Consider the following 12,151-nt stretch of genomic DNA (forward strand, 5'->3'; position numbering starts at 1 on the left):
GAAGCAGCTAACTGCTGAGACAGACATACAGCTCAGAAGTTTCAGGTACTTCCTTCTTAGGACTTGGAGGCAGTGGAAGTGCTTTTTCAAAGGAGGGATAAGACTTGTGGTTGCTTAGAACCAGACTTGCCTAGTAGTTTACTTCTGCTCGGTGCAAACATGAAAAAAAAAAAAAAGGCTTTATACAATCCCTGGCAACAGACACACTTGTCCCGGATCTCCTTTGCCTCTCTTCTGTTCTTTCATCCTGTCCTGAGCTCTGACAGGCAGTGTGCTAACTAATGGAGGAGTGTCCTAGTGGTTAGGGTGGTGGACTTTGGTCCTGAGGAACTGAGTTCAATTCCCACTTCAGGCACAGGCAGCTCCTTGTGACTCTGGGCAAGTCACTTAACCCTCCATTGCCACATGTAAGCCGCATTGAGCCTGCCATGAGTGGGAAAGCGCGGGGTACAAATGTAACAAAAAAAAAATATCCTATTCTAATTTCCTACTCTAGTTCTTTGTAAGCTTTTCTCTTGTCCTCAGCTGTTTTGGTATGCCACATGTAGACCAAGCACTAATGCGAGTGAATAAATAGCACTCTTCTTTTGACACACAGAGAGAGAAATCCATTCCAGCTTGAGGCTGCACAACAGAAATTGACATTTAAAGAGTCGGGCATGCAGAACTCGGGGCAGCCACCCGAATTCTGCACACTGAGCCCTATAAAAGTTGTTCCTTTCATCACCTGACGCCCCTGTAGCTGAAAGCTTTGTGGGAAGGAGTGCTGCCAGACAATGCCAAAGAAAGCAATGTGAAACTGATGTGTTCTCCTGTGCTTGAATCTATAAGGTATGGGATTGTTTGACGGGTTACTCTGTAGAAAATAGGGAGTCCCCCCCCCCCCCACCCCTCCGGTGGCATCTCCAAGCCCTGTCAAAGTGCATTATGATACTGGAAGCCTTCTCTTCACTGAGCTGCGTTTTGGATTTCTTTCACTGCCTGCAATATTTTACATTGTGAACAAACCCAGACACCCTCCAAAATCTGGCTGTTGAAGATTAAACAAAAATTAGGCTTGTCTCTGGTATCCAGGTTCATACCGATGCCTCCGTTTGAATGGATGTAACATAAGCCCCAGGACGTACAACTTTGGAACAACTTTATTATGGGCCCATCATTTTGTGGGGTGCAAAGGGGTTTCGGCAGGGATGAGGTGTGTGTGTGTGTTTGATGCTTGAGAGGTAATTTAGTGAGAGTGATGGGCAGGGAAAAGTGCATGCGGAGGAGATTGAATAGGGTTCTATGGATACCAAGGTTCCTTTAGAATAATATAGGTTTCTATATATTTTTCACTCCCAAAATCTGGAGAATTTGCAAATTTTGAATGTGTATGGGAAGGGGGTGTTGGATTAAGGTCTGGATCTCATTTGTAAATTTACTCTTGATACAAAACTAATGAGAGAGAAAACAAATGCGGACTTGGATAAGAAGCAACGCCTTAAAAATAGTCAAGTTTCTATGGCAGGCTGTTGGGTTATGTTCTTGCAATATTGACAAGGCCAGTCAGTCTTTTATTTATTTATTTTTTTTTTTTTTGCTGTTATCTAATGTATTTCTGTGTTAATAACAGCCATAGTGTAATGTGTAATCATGATTTTCTGTTGAAATAGAAGATCACATACAAGGAATATTTAAGGAGGGATTGCTGTCATTTGGTAAAGACAATGTAAATGAATATTTTAATCATGAAAAATTCTAATGTTTGAAACTTCATCAGTTCTTTAAAAGACAAAATTCAGGCTGACTTGGTGGCTGTGCTGTGTTCAAGCATCCTGTGGGATTTCTGGGATGGAGTCTGACATTGCTCAGTGATGACACCTAGAGGCCAAATGTAGTATCCATATAAATTGAGTTCCAGTGGGACCGATGTTAAGAGGTCCCTGACTCCACGGATTTTGGAAAGGTTCTATAAAAACAGGGGAAATGTCACATTTAGTTGTGAATGAAAGTTCATGGTATAATGACCCAGTTTCCAGTTGAACTGGAAACTTAAAATATCAGGAGGAAACTGCTGGGTAAAATAACACCGACCTTTTTTTTTTTTAAAAAATGTAAATGTGGTACCATAATAATGAGAATGTTACTTCCCTTCTCACTTTAAACAGCCTGCTTCAGTGGCATTAAGTACGCTCCCCTTCTGCTCTTCTTCCCACCCCCCCACCCCACCTCGCTATCACGTTGGCAATGACTGCCTTTTCTTTCCTCCTAAGGACTGGACACATTACCTTTGAAACATGTCCTGCTCTAGTAGACAAGTTGAACCCAAATTGCATGCCTGTGGTCTGAGCCATGAAACTGGTCCAAGGAATGGTGTTTGTTACCACAGTGACCTTACCTCAGCTCCATATAGGGGGCTACATTTATGCAGTGGTTTCAGTACAGCTCTGTATATGGAGGTGCAGGGAGTATCAGCAGCTGAAGCAAAACTACAGCTGTAACACTAGAATTAAGTATAAGCATTATACAAAAAAACAAAAAAAACCCCCATCAAGAGCTGATTTTTTTTTAAGTTTGCAAATTTATAGTCTCCCTTTGATTTAAAGGTTCTATTTACAGTAACATTCTTAACAAAATAAGTATGTCACTCTCTTATCCAGGGGTATCACACTCACTTTGATGTTGGACTGCATCTGGGTGTTGGATATCATTACTGACTTGGGGGGGGGGGGATTTCAGGAGTATATTAACACAATTTTTAATGCAGCTAAAATAAACACATATTCCTTGGCCCTAGTATTCTTTCTCAGTCCTCCCTTCTTATCCCCAGCATTCACGTATCTTCTCAGCATGGTCTAGGCTGACGTAGAGGGTCTTCCTCTATCTCTTGGCCAGCCAGACTGGGCCCTCTGCTGATGCAGCAAAAATGATTAAGCTGAGGCTTGGGCCTGATGCCTCTATCAGCTGCCACCTCTCCCGCACAGCAGGGACCATAGGAGACTGGGACTCCAGCTTTCACTTGCGCAGGGCAGCAAGTGAAGGGAGATAGTTGAGCCTTACCATTTCCTTTTTCAGGGGACTCAAGCCAGCACCACCACCTGGCAAAACCTATGCCTGGGCCTAGGTGCATACCTTCAGCTGTGTGTGTGTGTGAGGGGGAACTAGAAGACTAGGAGGAAGGGGAACAGGCAAAGGTTGAGATACCACTACCCAGAAGTCAAGGCTGCTGTGGTTGTTCCCCTCCCCCCCCCCCCAAGTTTTGCCATTTTAAGTCTTAAGCAGTGTTAGCGCACTGCAATCATCTAGAAGCCCCGTACTGCTCCTTTGTGGCATTTGTGGCACTGGCAAGCTCACATTGGAGGAGTGGCCTAGTCGTTAGGGTGGTGGACTTTGGTCCTGTGGAACTGAGTTCGATTCCCGGCACAGGAAGCTCCTTGTGACTCTGGGCAAGTCACTTAACCCTCCATTGCCTGCCGCATTGAGCCTGCCATGAGTGGGAGATTCTACATGGACGTCAGACTCACAGAAGCAGAAGCCTGCGCGGCCACATTGGTGATCTGCAAGGGCCGACTTCTACATGGAATGTTGCTAGTGGAATCTCAAATAGTAGCAACAGTGGAGGAGTGGCCTAGTGGTTAGGGTGGTGGACTTTGGTCTTGGGGAACTGAGTTCGATTCTCGGCACAGGCAGTCCTTGTGACTCTGGGCAAGTCACTTAACCCTCCATTGCCTGCCGCATTGAGCCTGCCATGAGTGGGAAAGCACGGGGTACAAATGTAACAAAAAAAAAAATCATTAGAAGTAGAGACAGCACCAACCAATTGGAAAAAAGAAGGGAAAGAGCTGGCATGCTCTCGGCCAAGCATCAACCTAGGGATTTCTGCTGATTGTCCAGGACAATGGTGAATGTGCTATTAGGCTGGTCTTCCGCAGGCTGGATGAAAAAGCTAATGGGGCCAGAAAGGGCCTGTGGGCCTTGAGTTTGACACCTCTGCTCTAACCTTTATGGTTCCCCTTGTGTAGCCATAGTAGATTCAACCATTCCACGTGTGGGTTTCAGCGTTTGCAGACTAAAAAAAGTAGTCCTTTCAGGTGTGTGCCTCAAAGCTTAGAACTATTTCGTTGCTGCTGGTTAAGCTGTTAGTATAAGCTAGAATGGCTCAAACTACTATATAAAGAAACATTTAAAATATTTGCTTTAAATGTACGTGTGCATCGGACAAGGAGGAGAATTGTGGCCCAATGGGACTTGGTGTGACTGGAGCCTTGTAGCATGCCAAGGTTAGTGGAAGAGAAAAGGTGGCTAAATCCACTATAAGCATATCATAATGAGCAAGATGAATCATTTCAGATCAATAGCCACTTTGATTTGTAAACATCAAGCTGGGGAAGTCTGTTGTTTCTTTTTTTTTCTGGTCAGAAATAGAAGGTGCTGATGAAGTCAAGTGGCTTGCACAGACATCGGTGCGCCTTCTGAGGCCTGGCAACCACATTTCTGAGCACGGTCACCTCCTATCTGATTATTGCCCCTCGTTCTTAAGGGCCATCTTAAATTTGTTAGTAGTACCTGTTCTGATGCTTAGCAGGCCGGTGATTTAATTAGTTGGCATTTTACTTGGGTATGGAAGAACTAATGTACTTGGTGCTAAGAGAGGCCATCAGACCCATTCTGAAATGATGTTCTTGGTTCTCAAGAGGATGGTTTGTGGAATAAGGAATGTAGATAATAGGTTGCTCTGTTTGCTGGGAATAAGGGAATGATTGTTTAGGTGGCAAGCTTGCTGGTTCTGGGGGTTAACTAATGGTTAGGTTTCTGATCTCTTCTGTTTTGATTATAAATTAGTTCTGTGCTACTGTTGGGAGTTGGGCACTGTTGACAGACACACAAGTTTTTTTTTTCCTTGTCTGATTTTGTTATCCATAGTATGAGTTGCTCAATACACTACAGATTTCTGAATTTCCGGTGCTTGCTTTTTTTTTTTTTTAATTGCCTTTTGCTCTTCTGTAGAAGAGATCTGTAGAGCAGCCTCTCAAAAGTTATTTGCTTTAAGTTACCTCTAGAAGGTTTCCTTACTGGTTCTTGTCCATTTCCTTCCCTTCTTCCCTTTTGTAGGTCTGAAAGCATGCTGCAAAAGATTTTGGGAGCAGGTAGACAGTCAGCTGAGTGTAGTGACTCTTAAGTAATTTGTCCAGCAGGCCACAGCTAATGGGCTTTAGGGGGGCCAAGAAAACAACCTTCGGTGTCTGTCCAGTTTGCTCTCCTGTTCACAAAGTCCCGGAAGATTCTGCTTGATCATGTGAGGCCCAGAAAGGTACCCTTTTCTATCTCTAGAAGATTTAAATGTGTATGTTTATTTAGGTCTTGATGTACCGCTATTACCGAATCGCAGGTCAAAGTGGTTTACGATATTAAAATCAAACTAAACCTGGAAAACCATGAAAATAATGCCATTTAAAACAGAAAAGGACTTGCTCGTACAGAGCAGTAAGAACAAACGCATTTATCAGTCTCTCATCAGCCCAGTTAATGCGATAGCGCAATAAATCTGCTGTGCGGCGCAGAGGAGCAGGAGAGCCATGTCAGCGCCGGGTGGGCCCCTTTGGAGGCCAGCTCCTGAGGAATTCCTCCCCTCCCCCCTCGGCGCCCTTGGGGGTTAGCAATCTTACCATGAGCCTGGGCAAACGCCTATTAAGCTATTTTATTTATTTATTTTTAATTTATTGCATTTGTATCCCACATTTTTCCCACCTCTTTGCAGGCTCAATGTGGCTTACAATACATCTTGGAGTAGTGGAAGTACATTAAAAAATAGACAATTATTGTTACAGAATAATCTTGGACAGCATGATAATGAATAAAACATGATAGTGGTATAACAAGCATATATTGTTATGTGTATTCACATAGGTTGATCTTTGTGGTCAGCCTGGTCGAAGAGATGTCTTCAGTAGTTTGCGGAAGTTCATGAGTTCGCTGATTTGTTTTCAAGTTGCGCGGCAGTGCGTTCCACATCTGCGTGCTTAAGTAGGTAAAATCCTGTAATACATATCAAATCAAAACTGTATTGTTTGTCTGTGTAGATTATATTATGTATTTAATCTTGTATTTGCGGTGCTCTCCTGTATACTAAATCATGAGTTATACTGTTTTCATCTTATGTAGCTAGTTTGTGGTTTTGCTGTGCTTTCCTGTAATGACTGGAGTTCTAATGTTTGTCCAACCTGTACATATTGTTTTGCTTCTTTTTTATAAATTGTAAACCGTTCTGTCTTGCAGTAGCAATAAGATACGGTATATAAATTGACGTAAATAAAATATTCTGGCTACTGTTGTCCTAGTCTGCCGGATATCAAAAGCGGAGCAAAAGTGATGGAAGACCACCTTTTCCAAAGGCTGGTTCTCCTATACGGGCTGGATTACCAAAAGGTGAAGGAGCAACATTTTGCCATTTGTGGCAACTTTGTTCAGTTGAGCTGGTTCTTTCTGGTGATAGTCTTCAGTTTCTTTCTCCCCCCCCCCCCCCCCCCCCCCCAAGTAAACTGATAATACAGACATTGTCCTTTATCTCCGTTTTCAGCTTTGTGCACCAGAAAAAAAAAATGAAACTGGCAAATGCACGGTAGCTTACTGAACATCAAATGATTTAAAATTTGCTTTTAGCTAATTGCTGCTTTCAAATTCAAGCTCTGGCAGGTTGAAGCTGTCAGAGGGCGTCCTGCCACATTTGCCTCCTCTGCAGCATACATGGCAATGGTTTGGCTCCAGGAGGTATGGACTTTGAACTTAAGAAACTAAGCATAATAAGTAATCATTAAAGCTTTTATAATATCGCACTGTACCCGTGAAGGATCTCCATTCTACGTAACCATAGCATTTCGACAACAGGCGTGCATTCACCTCTCCACCTCCATAGTGGAACGGATTTGCTGTTTTCTTTGTGTCCGTGTTGTAAATAGTGAAATGAATGAAGGGGGGGAAAAAAAAATCACCCGGTGGTACCTGAATATTTTTTCCTTCATTCATTCAGGTACTGCTGGGTGAACTGAAGTTCAGGATCTCAAGCTCACCAGCCTGTGATCACACAGAGGCCATGAACAGAGCGGTGGGTGAAGTGCTGTTATTCCTGTATTCAGTTTTCAGTTGATCTGTTTTTGCACCTTTTCCATGTGCAGTTCTGCTCTTGGAGTTCAAGCTTATTCATGGCAAAATTCCCATATGCATACATTTTATGCTGTTACTGGACATAGGAATAAGTAGTCCGAGATTAATGCAGAATGCTGTGAACACCATTTTAATGTGAGTACTAGATGTAGTGAGTCTACAGTGGCTGTATTATCAGTACACGATCAGAGGAGTGTGTGAAAACAGGAACAGTAGTGCAAGACATAAGTGAGCGTGGAACTAGAGACGTGCAAACAAGAAATATGCTGGTCTGTTGCACTTTAAGGACAAAAGAACATCTGCAGCCCATTCCTACTTGTGAAATGCTTAGGGCTAGATGTATTTGGGGTTTGTTTTTTTTACCATGGACAAAAAGTAAAAAAACAAACAAAAAAACCTTTAATATATGTGTATAAGTACATAAGTAATGCCACACTGGGAAAAGACCAAGGGTCCATCGAGCCCAGCATCCTGTCCACGACAGCGGCCAATCCAGGCCAAGGGCACCTGGCGAGCTTCCCAAACGTACAAACATTCTATACATGTTATTCCTGGAATTGTGGATTTTTCTCAAGTCCATTTAGTAGCAGTTTATGGACTTGTCCTTTAGGAAATCGTCCAACCCCTTTTTAAACTCTGCTAAGCTAACCGCCTTCACCACTTTCTCCGGCAACGAATTCCAGAGTTTAATTATACGTTAGGTGAAGAAAAATTTTCTCCGATTTGTTTTAAATTTACTACACTGTAGTTTCATCGCATACCCCTAGTCCTAGTATTTTTGGAAAGCGTGAACAGACGCTTCACATCCACCTGTTCCACTCCACTCATTATTTTATATACCTCTATCATGTCTCCCCTCAGCCGTCTCTTCTCCAAGCTGAAAAGCCCTAGTCTCCTTAGTCTTTCCTCATAGGGAAGTCGTCCCATCCCCGCTATCATTTTAGTCGCCCTTCGCTGCACCTTTTCCTAATTCTACTATATCTTTCTTGAGATGCGGCGACCAGATGTGGCCCCTACTTAGTTAAGATGCTGTCTCCTCTCAGGAGCTGTTGCCTTTGTACAAAGCTGTTTCTGGATCTTTTACTGATGCTGAGGATCCACAAATAAACGGCTTGGGTGTATGTCTGTTTCCAGAAGCTTGGCTTCTGTTGAACCACTGCCGGGAATAGTTAGGTGGTTATTGACTTGTAAACTAATGAATGTTCTCTTCCAAGACTTTTCCCCTTACTTTTTTCTGCAGCCACCCCAATATTATTTGGTCAGTCGGCCTCCCAAGTTATTCTTTTGGCCTACAGTACAGTTGATAGAATATTTAGTTACTAGCCGTTGAGCCAGTAAAAACGGGCTAGTAAAGGAAGGGGGGGTTGAAAGGCCCCCCCGGATAGGTCGCCGCCGCCCCTCCCCCCCGGGGTCGCCGCCACCGCCGTCCCCCCCTGGAGTTCCCTCCGCCAACCCTCCACCCGGGCCGGGTACCTGGCTTCACTATTCAAACCGCTGGAACGCAGCACACAGCTCATCTGAGCTGCCGTCGGCCTTCCTTCTTCTCTGCGTGTGTTCCGCCCTCGTGTGACGTAATGTTGGCGAGGGAGGGACACAGGCAGGTAAGGAAGGCCAACTGCAGCTCAGATGAGCTGTGTGCTGCGTTCCGGCGGTTTGAATAGTGAAGCCAGGTACCCGGGCTAGGTGGAGGGTGGGTGGCGGCAGCGGCGACTCCGGGTGGGTGGGGGGGAGCGGTAGCGGCAACCCTGGGGGGGAGAGCGGTGGCGACGGCTGTTCCCTCACTCGCAGGTGCGCAGGTTCCCTCTCTGTCATGCTCCTGTCATCACGTATTGACGCGGGGGCGGGACAGAGAGGGTCTCTACTGCGCATTTGCGAGTGAGTTCGCCTCTTGCCATTTATATGTTTGATATTGCCAATTTGTAAGTAAATGTCTTGAGTTAAATTTAGGCGAGTCTGCCTGATAAGTCTTTTAAATAGTCTTTTTTTTTTTTCTCTCTCCTCCTGTTTCTCTTTCTAGTTTGTCTTCGTTTTGCCAAATCTGGAGCCTGGAGGTGAATAAATAGAAACTGTCATTGTAAGAAACTTTTTTTTTTTTTTTTTTTTTTTTTTAGTAAACCTTGATATCAACATTTCTAGCAGCTCTAGAATTCCTTTAATGCATCCAAGCGGTAACTATGCTGCAACAAGCTATTTATCCTTTTGCTATCTAGAATACCTCTACAGCAGTGTTCCCTCTAAGCTGTGTGCATATGCGTGTGCACACAAGTCAGAAAGGGGAGTGTGCGTGCCTAGCATCTGCGAGCACCAAAATGTTTCCGGCTTCCTTTATTGTGAACATAGGCTATACTGTGAGTCGAGACTGAAAACTTGCACACACAATGTTTTTCATGCACACATGGACCAACAAAAATGAGAGAGGACATTGTTTATTGTGCAAAATGTTTTATACAATTATTTAAATATGAAAAATTGGTTAATGTTAGTTTTGGATCAGATGCTAGATTGCATTAAGAAATGAAGCTTGGGCTCACTTAGACTTATTTTGTCAGGGACCTTATAGCACTAATTAACCTTATGTTTTTGTGTTATTTGTCTGAAGGTATTGTCATAGAAAGATATTGTTGTTTTGATCTTTATCTACGCTTATTTGTCATGGATTGTTGATATTGTTTGATTTTGTGTTTGTGTTTGCATTTGCATATTCTGTTTTGAAAAAACCTTCAATAAAAATATGAAAAGAAAAAGAAATGAAGCTTCTTTTCTGTACAGATGGATATCTGACAGCATCGGAGGCGATGCAAGTATGCCCAGTTGAAAGCCTCAACCGTGCCATGGTCTGTGAAGCAGTGACAGTTTGATTGCAGATAAAGCCCAAACAACCTGTCTACTTTGCCCAGTTATTCTGGTCCATGTAGCTAAGAGTATTATAGCAACCAGCCATATTGAGCATTTTTAGGTTATCGTGCCTTATTAAAATCCATTTTTCCTTATCTTCCTCATGTGTTCTGCCGTTCTGGGCAGGTGAACGTACAAGCTTCCACTGAGTGATTGCCCAACATGGCCATTTTGGCTCTGAACAAACTGCATCTTTTTCAGACTTTAAAATTATCATTAGACCATTAGTTAAAATGCACCATTAATTACCAGTTTCTTATGTCAAGTTTAAGATCTTGGTAATGGCACATTTTGGCCTTTTATAAAGGAAATCCTATCTATTTGTCTGACCTATTATAATACTGTATGTCTCCTCTAGAGGTCTGTGATCTATCTCCCAAAACCAATTCTTTTGCTGCCTTTGTCTAGAGCACATTTATATCATACATGAGAGGTGGTATTTTTTTTAATCTAGAACCAGTATTGTGGAATTCTGTACCCTATTATCTTAGAGCTGTTAGTTTTAGGAGGTTTAAAGTGGGGCTAAGGACTTTTTATTGTTCGCTGGCTTTTGATGTTTTGTGATCATACACTCAGTGTTGGCGGACTTGGTGATGGTGACGGGAGGGTTTGCAGACCAAGTACAATGGCAGTGCTTCTTCTGTCTCCGTTATTATGTTACAATTCCATCCAGAAGAAAAACAAGGGGAATTTTTCTCTCTTATTTTACTTTGGTTTTTGAATACTATTGTAAACGACTTTGGTTTTTGGTGAAAATTTAGTATAGTAAGTTTCTTAAACATAAACATGCTTAGGACTTCTTATTCTTGGGGTGTATTGCTTCAGATTTTGAGTTTATTTTTTTTTTTTAGGCAGTTAAGTGCTTTCCTGTGGTCATAAAAATAAGGGTTTATTGGCACATTAATGTCATTGAAAAATAAGGTTTTGCCTTTTTTTAGTTGAATTCCAATCGGTGACCCAAAAACAGTTTTTGAGCATCTGTCAGCATAGTCCCCTTCTCGCATCTGCCTAATGCCTGGGATTCTTTACAAAGCAGCCTCCTGCAGCCTAATGGTTAGAGCAGTAGCCTGAGAACCCGGGGACCCCGGTTCAAATCCCACGGCAGCTTCTTGTGGTCTTGGGCAAGTCACCCCATTCTCCATTACCTCGGGTACAAAAACCCAGACTGAAAAGACAGCCAAGGGGGGGAGATGATAGAGGTCTATAAAATACAGAGTGGAGTGGGTAGATGTAAATTCCTAGTTTACTCTTTCCAAAAATACTAGAACTAGGGGGCATGCAGTGAAGCTAGTAAGTAGTAAATTTAAAACAAACTGAAGAAAATATTTATTCACTCAATGTATAATTAAACTCTGGCATTCATTGCTAGAGAATGTGGTAAAAGCAGTTAGTTTAGCAGGGTTTAAAAAAAGTTTTGGATAATTTTGTAAAAGCAAAGTCCATAAGCCATTATTAAGATGGACTTGGGGAAAATCCACAGCTTATTTCTAGGATAAGCAGCATAAAATCGGTTTTACTGTTCTGTTATCTTGCCAGGTACTTGTGACCTGGATTAGCCACTGCTGGAAGCATGATACTGGGCTTGATGGGCCTTCAGTCTGTCCCAGTATGCCAACACTTATGTTTTTATATTCTAATTTACACCACTTTTTTGACGATATATACAAAAACTAAAATAGGAATAAGCAAGCTGCTCTGCAGAGAGAATACTGTGCAGAGAAGGGGGGGGGGGGGTCCTCTAGTGCCCCTCCCCCTTAGTATTCCACTGCCACAAAGGGACACTAGGGAGCCGTAGGCTGCTCCGACATCTGAATGCCCCAAGGAACGATCATTTTTTAAAGTGTTTCAACTATAATGAGAAATCTCAAATTCCCCATCAAGGGGTACTATTGGGAAAAACCGGATTGTTCTGTTTGTAACCAAACATCAGAAGCCCTAATCGTGGTTCACTTGGAGAGGGATCTAGAAGACCTACAAAGGGCCAAGATACTCATCCAAAGGCATGGGAACCACATGTTGCCCTTTTAAGGGCTCCAATATGAATCTTTTGAGAAATGTTTTGACTTGGTGATAAGATTCGAGGACCAATACTGCCTCTGCGATGAAAGGCTTACCA

At 42.9% G+C, this 12,151-nt stretch overlaps 1 protein-coding gene across 7 annotated transcripts in view; it reads left to right on the forward strand.

The window, feature by feature from the left end:
- AHDC1 (AT-hook DNA binding motif containing 1) overlaps nt 1-12,151 on the forward strand; it is a 306,721-nt gene that overhangs the window by 114,816 nt on the left and 179,754 nt on the right. The window contains exon 1 of one of the 7 annotated variants that reach the window (XM_030217763.1): nt 7,048-7,081. The exons of the other annotated variants lie outside the window; for them this stretch is intronic. The gene's annotated coding sequence lies outside the window, so the exon portion shown is untranslated. Of the gene's footprint in view, nt 1-7,047; nt 7,082-12,151 lie in introns of those variants that run through there. 7 annotated transcript variants of the gene reach the window in all.

The sequence above is a fragment of the Microcaecilia unicolor genome, chromosome 11, assembly GCF_901765095.1.
Source record: "Microcaecilia unicolor chromosome 11, aMicUni1.1, whole genome shotgun sequence".
Classification (NCBI taxonomy): Eukaryota; Metazoa; Chordata; class Amphibia; order Gymnophiona; family Siphonopidae; genus Microcaecilia; species Microcaecilia unicolor.